Here is a 16,826-nt window from a genome sequence, read left to right on the forward strand (position 1 = left end):
CTGGCAAACAGGGCCTGTCTACCTTGTTGCCTCCCTGCTTCTGCCTCCATTTCTTGCTGCACTTCCTCCTCTGGCTCAGGTTCTCGCTGAATAGGCGGTGGCAAGGGCTGTTCCCACATAATGGTGAGGTTGTACAATGACAAATCTTGATACCCGCTCAGCTGAGTACTGCAGGGCTCCTCCAGTGCAGTCCAGGCAGTGGAAATGTTGCTTGTGGGCTGCTCGATGATGTTCCGTATGGCAGCATAGCTCTTGTTGTATGCCTGCTGTGCACATGTGTGTGCATTCTGGATCAGAGTCATGAGACATTTCATGAGGGGATAACCCTTGTCACACAGTAGCCAGCCTTTGACTTGCCGTGCTGGTTGAAATATAGGTGGCACGTTGGATTATCGCAGAGTGAAGGAGTCATGACTGTTGCCAGGATAGTGGGCATTGACCTGCATGATGCATTGTGTGTGGTCGCACACCAGTTGCACATTGAGGGAGTGGAATCCCTTTCTGTTCACGAATATGGCGCATGCATGGCAATATGCGTGCAGTCAATGGCACCCTGCACCATGGGGAAGCCTGCAATGTGAGCAAACCCTCGTGCTCACTCACGCTGCTTGTCTCTGTCAAGAGGAAATGTGATGAATCTGTTTCAGAGTGGTTCAGAGCCTCCGTGACCTCCCTTATACAGCAGTGCACTGCAAACTGAGTGATGTTGCTTATATCTCCAGCAGTTGCCTGAAAGGAGCCAGAGCCGTAAAAATTAAGCGTCACGATTACCTTCACAGCCACAGGCAATGCTGCCCCTTGCCCTGCTCTAAGGCTGCAGTTGTGGCTGCAGCAGTTGACAAATCTCAGTCACAACCTCTTTAGTGAACCGCAGCCGTCAGATGCACTGGTGGTCACTGAAGTTGAGGAAAAAGAATTGGTCCCCGAAGACCCTCTTTAGATAGGACCTCCTGCTAAGTGCCCTGCGCCTCCACCTCCTTCTCCCTCTTCTGGCAGCTTGTCCTGTTCTGCATGGCGTCTCTGCATGCTCCCAGTCACGTTCAATTCCCAGAGGAAGCCCTAGCAGGCCACCCATGTCTGGTAGCAACCTTGTTCAGCACTATTTTAAATGCCACTAACAGTACTGCAGGACCACCGAGACCACTCTCTCTATAGTATTGCATGTTTCTCCAAGTATAGGAAACTTCCACAAACACCTACAATTGTACCAGCAGTCAGAATAACTAATCCAGCAACAAACCTGTAACTCCCTGCATGCTCCCTCTAAATTGCACTGGTGGGAGGTTCTTCATGCCCTTTGACTCCTGTTCAGCTGTGTGAGGTTAGGACAGTGCGTTGGCTAGAGCGGGGAGTTCAAATATGGCACCAGCTGCTTCAGTTGCACATTGATTAACGTAATAATCTCCCTACTTGCTGCCGTCATTTGTTAGGTGCGCATGCGCAAACGCCTTTACTAAGATGGTGTCCTGCACACGTCACGCCAGAAGTGAGCACGTGCATCTCTGACGACATTTTCAGGGCTTAGGAGTCCGTGTAGCGCCTACACAATGGGTGCTATGTGGCCCAATTTAGCCCCCAGTGACACAGATACAAAGACAATAATGAGAAACAGTGTATGAGGCAGGCAGAGAGAAAGAGGGAGACAGAGTCGAAGACAACAAAAAAACAGACAAGGGGAAACAGAAAGATTTTGGAGTAGGAGAGAAGCAGAGAGACAAGCAAGGGATCAGAGAGACACAATATTTTGTGTCTGTGTGCACACCACAGGAGGTCTACTATCTATATATAATTAAGAGTCTTGAATCTTACATACGTCTGCAGAACATGAGAATTTGTCCATCATGCATTAAGGTATTATGCATGGAAAGCATCCATCATAATTGCAAAGTGTCCATTGGCCAAAAAAATCCTGATTGGCCCAAATACCATATTCATAAAAAAGTAACAAATTACAACAAATCACTATTAACTTGAATGATGCCAATTGCCTCACGTGAGACTAAACAGGTCGGACAACTAACAACGAGCAACCCGCAGACAGCAAAAAAATCTACCAAGAAGAAATCAGCAAGTGCCAAAAAAAGCTAATGAGCATTTAGCAAGCCCCCCAAAAAATCTGCCTATAAAAAAATCAGCAACCATTATAAAAAGACAATCAAATTGCTCAAACTATTTTTCCAACTTCTTTCAGTAACCATGTTGTCTCTTGAGTCACTAACTATGTATGCTTATAAACTAAATTTCTAACATAATAATTATGTAAAAAAAAATTCTCAAAGAAATGACAAAGTGTAGACATAAACCTACCAGTTTCATCTTCGAAATACCAGCAACAATTTTCCTCCGCATTTGCTTACCTCTTTCTCCAAGGCCTGGGGCTAGGGTTCTGCTCTATTTCTGGAGCTTTCAGCACCAATCTGGGCTTTCTTGCCAAAGTTTTCTAGGCCAAAAGCATGCCCAGCCTTAGTTTGTAGCCTTTGGCAACTAGGAAACTGTCACAATCTCAATTTTCACTGCAGAAATAAACAAGCAAACAACGAAACAACTCAGATAAATGGAGTCAGAAGTTCACACAGCTACACTTCATTTATTTCTGAAATCTTTGCGGCCTAAATAAATAAATAAAGTCAAGCTGCACAAACTTCCTACTTTCTATCTTTCTTTCAGAAGGACTCCTGCCCAGCCAGCACAACGCAGGCCGAGGAGACACAGTCCACAGTCACCCTCAGCGCCCAAACGGACAACAGCCCTCTTGCCAATGCTGCAAGAGTCAACTGCCCTCAAATGCTCCCAGCAACCTCCTTCAGTGCTGCAAACCCCATCCTTCTGCATATGACCAGATCACAAATTCCCCTCTCCCCATGCTGCCAGACACTAGTTGTATTTCCCAAGTGCTTTCAGGCTCCATTCCCTCACAAGTGCTACCGAGCCACTATTTCACTCTGAGTGTTGCTAGATCCCAGCCCTATCAACATTGCCAACCTAAAGGTAAGTCCCAGGGTGGGAGGTTGGAGCGATAAGTGGGGGGGGGGGGGGGTGGGGTTTGGAGGGCTGATCGGAATACTGTTGAGTCGAGGGAGCACATCTGCTCTTCCTGGCTCCGGATTCTTCAGCGGCCGCTGCGGCCTAAGCAGCACCACCACCAAAACGTAAGTTCTTAAAACTGAAGTTTTTTTTAAAGTGTTGCTGTTTTGGCCGCAGTGGCCACTGAAGAATCCAGAGTGGAGCAGGCCCGGCTCCAACTCTGCTCTACCATATCCAATTTCACAGAGGGGCCGAAAGCAAGCATTCCCACCTCATTTACATATGTAAGGGAGCTAACGCCTGGGATGCCTGAAAAATCGTCCGATGACCTTTGGGCACGGGACATTGGTCCTGAAATTGGCCCTTGTTGCGCCCATTTTATGCTTGTAAAACAGGCACAATGACATCCAATTTCTAGGCCTAACAGCTCAGTTTTATAACAAAAGTTATGCTAGCTGGGATGTTACCTTTGTGCAGCTACAGATACAAAGGATAGTCAAAACTTACATACAGAGTACTTAATACAGAATTTATGCCACCAGTGAGGAAAATCCAACTCATAGAGTGACAAAGTTAAGATTGTTGTCTTCAATCTTGAAGTAAATTCTACATTCTGCATTTGTCCATCAAATATTCAGTTTCCATAGTCAAAATTTTGGAGAAATAACACACTGAATATGAATTGTTGAATAAATTAAACATGTTATCCTAAATGTGCTATCATACATACATGGATATCGGATAATAAAAACATATCCACATATGTGTGTGTGTGTGTGTGAGAGAGTGATTTTCAACTGCTGCTCACCTGTTTAATGCCTGAAAAATGGGCAACCGGCAGAGAAGAATCGGATGGCCACCTTGGACACCCCTTTGATGCTCAAGGCCCGCCTGATTCAATTTTCACAAATGGGTGCCCAGCACTCCTATCCAACACAGGCAGGAGGCTGCTTTAATATGCAAATTGAGGCCCTATGCCAGTTGTAGGATCATGATTGCCATTTTCATGTACAAGTGGGCAGAGCGTGCACCATGCATGCTAAGCCCAGTTGTACCAAGCATTGACCAGCCTAACCAACAGTCCTTAAAGGGACTGCTGGAAGCCGCTGCAAAAATGGCTTAGGAAATTTTTGGGTGGAATTTTTGTGGAACCCAGAGGAGCAAGAGTGCTCCTCCAGGCTCAACAAAACTACAACGGCCAGTTGCTGGTCCATTCTTGCATCCCGCCTTGCACCAACAGACCCAACCTGCTAACCACCTCCTATAAAAGCTGGCTGATCATCGGCTTTCCAAAACCGGTGAGCTGAAGCAGAGCACCCATTTGGTGCCCCCAGCTCAACGGTTGTATTGAAGTGAGGCCCAAAATTGAAATGTTTCAGGCCTTCCGACGCTGGCTTTGGCCCTGCGCTGCGGTGAACTGCCGACTTCGCACCAGTTTCGGGCTAAAGTTAAAAATGACCCCGTGCGTGTCTGGAAAAGCTAAGATTCCTATTCTGGTAAATATACAAAGAGTGAAATATTAAACTAGTACTCATGACAATTTTATTTTACAGATAAGTGTAAAAATAACATTGCTCAATTTATTGGCACTTGCTGGTGGAAAGGATATTATCTCTTTTTCTTAGACCATCACTCTGAGGACTGCAGATAAAAATTCCTGCAAGATACACATTTTTAATTTATTCTCTTGTGTCTTTGGAGAATCCCGTAAAGTGAGAACTGCTTTATTGTTTCGGGTTCTACTTTATGGCTTTTTCAGCCGCAGGAATTTATAGAAAATCATTTGTGCTGATGCAGTGTGAATGAAATTATGTACATATTTTAAAAGCTATAAAGGGACTCGGCAGAATGGATCAACCCTGTGCCATCAGAAACCCCCACAGCACAAAAATGCCCACAACTCAATACTAATTGGCCAATTTGATTCTGAGAAGTAAAGCTGTTCTGAGTTTAGGGTCACAGCTTGTTTTTGGCTAACATAGCAGAACTCGATTATTGCATTCTAGCTGCATTACACCAGAACTGGGATTGCTTGATTCTGCCGATAGGTGCAATGAGAAAGATATTCCATTCCTCAGCACTGTCACCCTTAAGCATGATGAATGCAAAATTCAGTTAGAGACCAAATTCATCTCGAAACAGTTGAGAAAACCTCTTCAACAAAGGGATCAAGAATGGTCATTAAGAACATCCATTACTGACATGATATTGATTGCACTTCACCGCACAAACTCCTAGACTGAAAATGTGATATTTGACTTGTTTATTTTTTCCCTCTTTACACTCGATCAACCTGTCTTATGATGATTTCCAGTGTTCTGATTAACAATATTATCCCTTAGTTTAATGTAAAGATAGGTAGACGTAAATTATTGCCGTGACTTTGGCAGAAATATAATGAGGAAAAAATATTTCCATGTTGTGTCTATTTTGAACTATTGGACAATGAGGAAGGTGGACTCATTTAAGTACATTTGGGCTAGTGAAAGCATAACTTGTAATAACATAACACATATTTCACATGAAGCACAAGTTTAATGGTCCACTCTGGGGAACACCAAAACAGAAACTAGAACTACGATAGGTAAGCAGGAGTGTGATGGTTCAATCCAGGCTGAAGCTGCTTTTACATTGCACTAAAACCGATGCAAAAGGCACCCACTTCCAATGCACGGACATTGTGCAGCTATCTGCAACCTAAAGGTAAACTTGTCGGCATTCGCTAAGGCCAATCTTACCTGATCTTCCTGGCCTCTGGTTTTGGGTTGCAGCCGGCTGCATGAAACCTAAAAATTGGGAACCAGTGCCAGTAGCATGGGTCTCACACAATACAAAAGCAGCTTAAGTCAGCATTACTAATGCCCCAAGGACATAGGGCACATCTTAGACAAGAGGCAGGAGGGCTACCTGGAGTCGGGTTCTACAGAATGTCACAAACTAATGAAAGACAAAAATAAAACAAGAAGTTTGACAAAATGCATTTCTTGAAGCTTTTCTCTTCAGCTTTCTTCCATATTCCTCGTTTCAAAAGGAAATGACTCATGCTGCAGTCTGGAGACTAGAAGGCCTCCAGTATCATGCCCAATTGTTCATGTGTAAGTCTACACAGCAAATGTCACAGGCCATTCAATGTTGGAGGATGCTGCCAACATGTCCACACATACACACTTCCATTGAAGGTCACTGGATAGTTATCAGGAGCTAAAACCCTAATCTCTTTTACCCCTTCCAGCTCAAGGCTGCCAATGTCAAGTGTAACTATAGCATCCCTACCACTATCCTGGCTGACATTCAGTACAGGCCAGAAATCAAACCTTGGAATGTCCTGACCTGTACCACACCATGTGTATTTTCCCACTGAGACACAGGGGAAAATGTTGTCTTATTTTTTGACAGCAACATTTACAGGAGCATCACAGCTATTGCAGTGCTCTCTCTGACACAGCAGGGGTTGTCTCTGAGTGGTGCAAGTTGTGTTCTTGTACAATTCAAATGTAGACTTAGCACCACTCTAAAAGACATAAGCTGGGAACGCATAGGCTGGGAACCACCATTCACCAATTTGAACACAAGTTGCAATCAGCACCAGTGGATTATCTTTAAACCAAGAACCGTCTGCCACAATAAGCTGCTAGGGTGTCCATCCCAGCCATGAAGGCAGTAGACAGATGCATAACACACTAAAAATAATCAATATCAACAGCACAAACTTTTATCGGATGGTGTCTGGTCGTTATCTATCACAGTTGGACTCCTACTACACTGAGGACAAGACTCTGGCTGTTCACCCAGGCAGAGGGCGATTTAAATATTTATAAACAACATAAATTGAACATGTCAGAGCAATGTTGAGAGTGGTTTAAGTTGCCCGCTGCTCCTTAACACCACTCCTTACCATCTCAACCGCAACAGAGCACTAAAATATTACTACACCTGTGGTTACATATTGGAAAATAGTGCACCAGAGATAAACCCAATTTGACCAACTGAAAACAAGGTGGCAATCAAACAAACCATCCAAAAATTTTCCCTTTAGTTGGGAGAAACTGTTGGGAATGTAGATTCTCTGGGATGTTACCAGGGATGAAGGGTTATAGTTGTTTAGAGAGACTTTAGAGGTGAGGGCTTTATTCACCAGGGTTCAGAAGATTACGAAGCCATCCAATAGAGGTCTTCCAGATTATGAAGGGGCACGATGAGGTAGACAGTGATAAGATTGATTCCACTGATCAGTAATGAGAGGGTGCAAATTTAAAATAATCACAAAAGGAATTAACTGGGAAGTTAGAAATACAAATTCTTTACATAGAGGGTGATTAGAACTTAGAGTTCTCTGCAACAAAAGCAGAGTCCATAAATTCTTTTAAAAAGGGATTTAGATTGTTGCTTGAAAAAGAAATTATAAAGACAATGGAGAGCGAGCAGAAGGACGGGTTTAGACTAGGTGGCTCGTGTGGAGAGAAATACTGGAACAGGCACGATGGGCTGTATGGCCTGTTTCTATGCTGCAACATTTTATGATTCCAATTCCTTTTGTTAAGCTGCTTCTGGTGAATCACCTAAATCAAATTTCATTCAATTTATTAAAGCCTTAAAAAACACAATAGAAAACAGATTCTATGCTGAGAATATATTGCCAGAGTTTGTATCTGCAAACCCTGTTGAACAATGAGTTCATTAAAGAGATAATATCAATGTGTGTCCTGGAGCAGCTTTCGCACATTAACTGGAGACTATCTCAATTGGAATAAGTTGCTCTGTTACTTCAGTGACAAGTTGTACTCCTTCGATGTACAGAGGGTGCAATATAAAGGTGATAATAGCAGTAATGGTAATGAGCATGAGGAATCTCATAAGGCCTCATGTTAGAAAATAAAACCATGGTATTCACAGTATTCAATCTGTTATTTGGTTTGCTTGAGTTAGCTACTTGAGAGGGTGAAATGAACTGATCTGTGCTAACAAGCTATGAACATTTTGCTTAGATAGAAGAAACTTCACCTGACCTTGCAGAGGCTTTCAATCATCACAACGACTGACATTTTCATTAAAAGTAGGTAGGGAGGCAAATACCTCTGCCCATATAATCTAACTCCTGTTGCTCCCTTTAAATAATGCTGGTGCAGCCTCCCTCCCAACTGTTCCTGTCCAGGATTTGTGGACAAGTTTTAGAACGGGTGAATCCAGTGTTCAGGAAGTTGAAATTGGCAGAAGTGTCCTTAAACAGTCACAGGACCCCACTTACATATACTCATTAGGCCTCCGCCGGTTTCAGGCGGACAACCTGGGCGACTAAAACCTGCCTGACTCAATGTGGCATCGGGCGCAAGAGATTGCCGTGTGAAATTCAGAAGCTAGAACGGGTGGCTATGCATTGAATTTTTTCTCCAGCATGTATGTCTTCATCCGAATTGCAATTCTTTTTGTTAAAAAAAATTGAATTTTAAAAGCAAACAGGAAACTGCTAATTATCACTTCTGTTTGTTGATAGTTAGAAAGTATCTACATTCTAATTATTGAGACCTGCGAGACAGAAGGGTGAAGTAGATAAACAGAGAGACAAATACAGAGAAGAGTTATGAGAGGTAAAGAGACAGAAATTTGAATTTCTTTAAAAAATATATTGAATCTTGAAAGCAATCGAAAGGCCAGGCTTTTCCACTTCTGTGACCACCAGTCTGTGATTTTCGGTCTATTGAAGGGAATGGAAACTGCGAACTGACGAGCAGAGAAGGAGAATTCTGAGCCAAAACCTCTAATTATCCCTGATTAGTACCTGTGTTTTGCTGATAGTTAGAAAATCTAAACATTATAATTAATGACATCCATGAGCTGCAGAGAGACAATCAGATTCAGAGGCAGTGTGAGACATACAGGTAGAGAGAGGAAGAGATAAGTAGAGGAACAGAGATAGACGGACAGACAGATACACTTCAAAGGACCAATCAGAAGAACCAAATTTAATATTTGCAAAGATTCCCATGAAAGTTAAAACAAGTGCTGAAAGACTGGGGACAACTTCTCCCCAACTGCTGACATGTCCATGTCCAGCCCCCATTGCTGACAGACCCCAAATTCCACTCCCTTCTGCCAAACCTTAGGTTCCCCCTCCACAATAATACTAGAACAAAGAACCCCGCCCGTGTTGCCAATCCCCTGCAGCATCTCCATAATACTGCCAAACTCCTGGACTGTCCTCCCAGTTTGGCCAAAGGCCAGCATCATTAACCAGTGTTACAAAATCTCAGGACCATATACAGTGTTTCCAAAGCCCTGGATACTCCCTAGTGTTATCTAACCCCAGAATTGTCCCCAGAATAGTTAATCCCCAGACCCCTACTCAATATTGCTAACTACCAGACATCTACCTTCAACTGGTACATCTTGAATACTATCTTGCTGTGTATTCTCCAATTTAAAATTGATAAGGGATTAAAAAAAATTAAATACACATGTAGTTGATCTTCAATGGTGTTGCATATGGGGAATGAAGACCAAGTGTAATCTACAGGTGAAAGATAGCAACAGCAACAACAACAACAACAACTTGCATTTATATAACCTCTTTAACGCATTAAAACGTCCCAAAGTGCTTCACAGGAGCGTTATCAAACAAAATTTGACACCCAGCCACATAAAGAGATTTTAGGACAGGTGACTATCAAAGAGTTAGGTTATAAGGAGCGTCATAAAGGAGGAGAGAGAGGTAGAGAGGCAGAGATGTAGAGAGGCAGAGAGGTTCAGGGAGGGAATTCCAGAGCTTAGGGCCTAGGCAGTTGAAGGCATCAGGGATGCGCAAGAGGCCAGAATTGGAGCAGCGCAGAGATCTCAGAGGGTTGCATGGCTGGAGGAGGTCATAGAGATAGGGAGGGGCGAGCTCATGGAGGGATTTGAAAACACGAGGATGAAAGTTTTAAAATCGAGGTGTTCCTGGACCGGGAGCCAATGTTGGTCAACGAGCATAGGGGTGATGGATGATGGAAGATGAGAGGCCAACCAGGAGAGCATTGGAATAGTCAAGTCTAAAGGTCACAAAGGCATGGATAAGGGTTTCAGCAGCAGATAAGCTGAGGCGGGGCGGAGACAGGAGATGTTATGGAGATGGAAGTATGCGGTCTTGGCGATGAAGTGGATATGTGGTCATCTCAGGGTCAAATAGGACGTCAAGGCTGCGAACGGTCTGGTTCAGCCTCAGACAGTGGCCAGGGTGAGGGATGGAGTCGGTAGCTAGGGAATGGAGTTTGTGGCAGGGATTGAAAACAATGGCTCTGGTCTTCCTAATATTTAGTTGGAGGAAATTTCTGCTCATCCAGCACTGGATGTCAGACAAGCATCGTGACAAATCAGAGGCAGTGAAGGGGTCGAGAGAGGTGGTGGTGAGGTCGGGCTGGGTGTCCTCAACATAGAGGTGGAATCTAATTTGTTTTCAGATGATGTCACCAAGAGGCAGCACATAGACGACAAATAGGAGGGGGTCAAGAATAGATCGTTGGGGGATCCTTGGTGCGAAGAGAAGTCATTGCTGGTGATTCTCTGGCTACGACTGGATTGATAGGAATGGAACCAGGCGAGGGCAGTCCCACCCAGCTGGACGATGGAGGAGAGGCATTGGAGGAGGATGGTGTGGTCAACCACGTCAAAGGCTGCAGACAAGTCCAGAAGGACGAGGAGGGATAGTTTGCCATCGTCACAGTCACATAGGATGTCATTTGTGATTTTGATAAGGGCCGTTTCAGTGCTGTGGCAGGGGCAGAAAACTGATTGGAGGGGTTCAAACATGGAGTTGTGGGAAAGATGGGCACAGAGTTGGGAAGTGATAACACTTGAGAGGAAAAGGAGATTGGAGATGGGATGGTAGTTTGCAAGGACAGAAGGGTCAAGGGTGCATTTTTTGAGGAGGGGGTGATGATGGCAGATTTGAAGGGGAGGGGACAGTACCCGAGGAGAGGGAACAGTTAACCATATCAGTTAACATGGGGGCCAGGAAAGAAAGTTGGGTAGTCAGCAGTTTGGTTGGAATAGGGTCGAGAGAGCAGGAGGTGGGTCTCATAGTCAAGATGAGCTCGGAGAGAGTATGAAGCGAGATAGGAGAGAAACTACAGAAAGACATGAATTTAGGGCTAGGGCAGGGGGGAACCTTAGTGGAAGTTTGGCTTGGTGGGCTAGGGGAAGAGAGGGAAACTGCAGAGGCAGCTGAACGGATGGTCTCAATCTTAGTGACAAAGAAGTCCATGAGCTCCCTGTACTTGATGGAGGTGAGGGTAGAGGGGGCAGGGGAGAGGGGTTTAAGAAGATGGTTTGTAGTGAAGAGAAGAGAAGCCAGGGGGTTATCTTTGCATTCCAGGATGATTCTGGAATAGTGAGCAGTCTTGGCAGAGGACAGTATGACCCGATAGTGCTTTATGTGGTCCAGCCAGATATGGTGATGAATGACTAAATCAGTTGCCTGCCATAAATGTTCAAGTCTGCGTCCCTTGGGCTTAAGGGAGCCGAGATGAGGGTCGTCCCGGGGGAACAACCATGTGAGAGAAAGTAATGGTTTTATTGGGGACAAGGATGTCCAAGGTGGAGGTGAGGGTGGGACTGAGCAGATTGGTAGCTGCAGAAATGTCCTGGTGAATGGAGAGCCAAAGGCTAGACAGTTGGGAATTTGAAAATGCCGTTGTAAGTGACTTGGGGGAGAGTTTTTTCCAGGGGATAATTGGACCACAAAACACAGAAGGAGTTCAATTCCCATTTGAAACTCATATATTCCGTCCTTATTTTTATATAATACTTTGATAAAACTGACAGCAATTTGGGAAGCAGAGAAGTAAAGTTGATTTCAGCACAAGAGTTTCTCCACAGTGCAGGCCAAGGAGCTGGGAGATGCAAAATCAACACTATAGCGCCACCACTGGCAGCAGAGTACAGTTACAGTGTGATAAGTTTATATATGCAATTTCCATGTGGACATAGAAATTTATAATGGAAAAGTTAACATAGGAAGTACGTGGAGATTTTTCATATATTATAAATGTAAATTTACAGTTTTCGTGGAATAATGGACTGTCATGGAATTCAATCAAAAGTACCATTAAAAATCCAAGAATATTATTTAATGTTACATGATTACATAAACGACTTGGACTCGGGAATTGGAAGTAGAATTTCAAAATTTGTGGACGACACCAAATTGGGGGTTATAGTTAATACTGAGGAGGACTGCAACAAAATACAGGTAGACATTAATAAACTTGAAGAATGGACGTGTAACTGGCAAATGAATTTCAATATAGATAAGTGTGAGGTATTATATTTTGGTAGGAAGAATAAAGGGGCCACATACTGCCTGGATAATAAAAATCTAAATGGGGTAGAGGAGCAGAGGGATCTGGGGGTACAGATACACAAATCACTAAAAATAGTGACGCAGGTTAATAAGGCCATAAAAAAGCAAACCAAGGACTGGGGTTCATTTCTAGAGGGACAGAATTGAAAAGCAGAGAAGTTATGTTAAACTTGTATAGACCACACTTGGAGTACTGTGAACAGTTCTGGTCTCCATATTATAAAAGGGATATAGAGGCACTGGAGAAGGTCCCAAAAAGATTTACTAGGATGATACCAAAACTGAAAAGTTATACCTATCAGGAAAGATTGAGCAGGCTGGTGCTGTTTTCTCTAGAAAAGAGAAGACTGAGAGGTGACCTGATTATGAAAGGGTTTGATAGGGTAGATATAGAGATGGTGTTTCCATTGGCGGGGGAGACCAGAACTAGGGGCCATAAATATAAGATAGTCACTAATGAATCCTATGGGGAATTCAGGAGAAATGTCTTTACCCAAAGAGTGGTTAGAACATGGAACTCACTACCTCAAGGAGCAGCTGAGGCGAATAGCATAGATGCATTTAAGGGGAAGCTAAACACATGAGGGAGAAAGGAATAGAAGTGATATGTTGATAGGGGTAAATGATTAGGGAGGGAGGAGGCTCATGTGGAGGATAAACACCAGCATGGACCTGTTGGGCTGAATGGCCTGTTTCTGTGCTGTACATTCTATGTATTAAAAATGGAATTTGTCTTATACTGTCATTATAAATCTGTGGCTCTGCTGTTAGCCCTGGATGGCATAAAACATGTTATAAAACATTGAGGGTGAAAATGGTCTTCAGCATTAGCGCAAAACTGGGAAAGAAAATCGGGCGAGGTGTAAAACAGGTTGCCGATTCGCTATTGCCCGTTTTGCACTGCCGCTGGAGACTAATTTCACTCCCATCGTATCTTCTGACTCACTTTGAGAAACACCGTGGAAGAACTGTTCACAATTTTCAAAACAGTTTGAAATAACTTTTCCTCAATGGTTAGGACTGTGCAGGCTAACAAATGATTCCAGAGTTTTCATCTCCACTACTGTATATGGAAGTTTATTCTTTACTTTGATCACTCTTTGTGAGGAGAAATAATTTCTTGATTTGCTGATGTCAGTCCTAAATCACCATGTACTTGTTTTAACACGTGTCTCCTAGTTCTACTTCTGTAGTTTAGTTTGAAATATTCCAGGTTAACTTTTTCTATACTCGTAACAATTGATATACCTCTATAAGATCACCTCTCAGATGCCTCTTTGCTAGGCTGAAAGCCCAGGTTTCTGCACTCTTTCCTCATAACTCAGGCCCCTAGTAGTTCTTTGCTGCGTCCAGTGCTTGAATGTTTCTCTTATTTCTTGGCGGCCAGAACTGGATGCAATATTGAACGTGCGGTCTAACCAGAGCACTATAAAGTTTGGTCAGTACCTCCTCTGACTTATATTTGGCTATGTAGTTCAACATTTTATTGGCTTTGTTGATTGTTGCTCTGCATTAATTGGAGATATTTAGTGTCAAAGTTACTAACAACATTTGACCTCTTTCAGCTCCTTCCTCAGTTATTTCAATACCATTTATGAAGTACACGACATCCATTTTTCCTTCTCATGTGTAGCCTGTCTGCATTAAATTTCATTCCGTCATTATTCTACCCACTGACATAGTTTGTCCAACTCATTCTGTAATTTCTGAGCTGCCACCTCCGATTCCACTCCCCTTCATAGTTTTGTATTGTCTGCAAACTTGAGCACTTTTAACTCAGTTTCTGAACTAGGTTAGCATTGGGTTCAAGCCCCCTTTCCACTCTTCTTTGCCTGCCTGATCCGCAATTCTTGATTTAAGGCCTTTTGAACTCAGTTAATATTTCTTTGTGATCAATGGCTCTCCATTATGTAGTTTTATTTTATGCAAATACCTTTATTAATCTCCAGAATTACAATGGGCCTACAAGTGGAGGGGATGAAATCAAAGCTAAGCCATTAATATTTGCATACAACATGGATTTCAAGTAATTAACAGTTAGTTTATATCACAAAGAAACGCTGCATTAGAGAGTCTTTTGGAGTTTTAGAAAGTTAGATTACATTGGTATACACAAACCTGGTCAGTTTGATTATTATAGAAGTCACCCAAAGTTGGCCAATTCCACTTAACTGTGCTTTTGTATACTTTATGTAACATTACGGGTTTACTCAAATTTTAACAACTTTGCTTTGATTTCACATAAAAGACAGTGGGGAAGAAATTCAACATCGTTGCGCCCATCTTAGGTTCATAAAACGGATAAAACAATAACAAATTTAACAGTGAGACAGCCCACGCCTGATCTGCATGTGCGTTCCAGCCTCTGCTAAATTCATCAGAGCTTTTTTCGAAATGGCCCCAACGCTACCTGAAACAAGCACAGTCCTGTGCCCATGCACAGACACATGTGCATCAACTAGTTTTTAAACAGTACCACAGCGGCCTAACCAGCAGTCCTTAAGGGGACCGCTGGAGGCCTTGGGGAAAAAAAAGGCAAGTGATTTTTCTTTCAAACTTACCTTTGCGTGGAGCCAAGGGGAGCAGAAGAGCTGATGGCCAGTGAACGCATCCCTCCTGTTCTCCTCCCCCCCCCCCCCCCCACCCCAGACTTACCTGCTGGCGAGGCAATTAGCCAATATCTGATGCGACCCACACAGGCTGGCGTCAGCAGCTTGCCCGAATTATTACCATGAGGCCCAAATTCTGTCGCGCCTTGGGCCTCCCGCTTCAGAAAAGTTTGAAATATGCTGGTTCTGTGTCCAAAAACAGGCTATAATGAACTTTTACCCCAGTTTCTTCTGTTCCATGAGGAATTCTAAACTGACAGTACCAAGCTACAACTGCAGTATGACAGCAAACACTGCAGTTTGGATCCCGGCTGGATTTTGGGGTTTGATCAGGCTAAATTGACCCAAAAAATCCATCAACCGTTATTATCTGACATACTTGGCGCTGAACTTTCAATATCAAAGCTGTCAAATGAAAGTAGTAAAAGCCCCCAGTGTGAGTCCAATGGGATATAATCTTACGGTTCTATTTCTGACCTTGGTGTAATTATTGCTGGCTGCTCAGCTCGGTGTTTATTAGCCTCCATCATATTCCAAAAATTCATTAAGCTATTAGTTCACTACTTCACTACATCGTCACCAAACCTTGATGTATTTTATGTGTTTCAAGATTGCAACACATTTTGCTTTGAAGATTTATCATCAAATCCCCTTCATTAGCTCTGTCTACCTGATTGCAATAGTACTTCCAAGTTAGTTAGTTGGAAAGCAACAATTATATTGGCAGCCTAACCTGTTTCTATAGATGCTTGCATCTATCATTAAAAATAGCTTATGATAAACATCTGTTAATAAATTTAAACTTCACCTTGGTTTCATATGGGAACACTCAATATTTAAAATGTTGGGAAATGCCAAAGTTACAAGGTTATTAAGGAACACACTTGACATCATGTGCCAGTGCTATTAATTTATTAACATATTCTATCAGAAAATGTTTTCATAAATTCTCACTTTTTCAATGCTGTTGCTTAAAATCAAATTCATGATTTAATGAGTAGCTTTAAAAAACTTGTCAGTGAATTGTTATTTAAATCTCCCTCTGCCGTTACATCAGAATATTCAGGGAATATCTCCAAAATTACAAAATTACATACTTGCCAATAGCAATTTATCAAAACACAAGTACTTCACAGAAATAGTGCTAATGTGTCACTTAGGCATTTTTCGTTTCACTTATCAAAATATAATTTTTAATTTTACCCAATTTTCTCTCCTCCTCTCCTGAAGGCACTCACTTATTCATTATAGTTCCTAGATGTTTGGTCTTATGTTCTTGGGGTTTCACTCAAAATATTTTTTCTCAGGCTCACCATCTCATTACACTCCCATAGGTGCTTAAATTTTGTCACAGTCAGTGTCGTCCAGTACCTTGTTTAAGTGGTCATTCTTCATATTTAAGCCTAGACAATAATGTCATCAGGGAATTTGATCACGGTGGCATCACATGCGAACATGATCTTTCCCGGGGTGGTGAGGCTAATTTTAGTCCCCCTTACTGCCACTCCAACTGACACAAGTTAACTCAGTACAGACTGGGATCAGACTGGGAGTTTCCTTATCTGTATGACTTAGCCATAATTTATAACACTATCTATTACCTTATATGTGGTTCCTACCTAAAACAAGGATGAGTTTTTAGGAGTAATATTAATGGAACTGGCAAAATCCAATAACTGAAAATATAAAGCAGATATGATTCTGAAACACACCATTATACTTTGAAAAATTTTAATAACCATCACAAACATAAATGTGAAAACATTTCAGTTCTAAAAGTTGACCTTTACTTCAAAGCTCCTTGGTGAAATTTAAGAATGGAAATAGCAGTTAGTTATCAACAGAGACATGACTGAGGAAAG

Source organism: Heptranchias perlo, chromosome 11, assembly GCF_035084215.1.
Source record: "Heptranchias perlo isolate sHepPer1 chromosome 11, sHepPer1.hap1, whole genome shotgun sequence".
NCBI lineage: Eukaryota > Metazoa > Chordata > Chondrichthyes > Hexanchiformes > Hexanchidae > Heptranchias > Heptranchias perlo.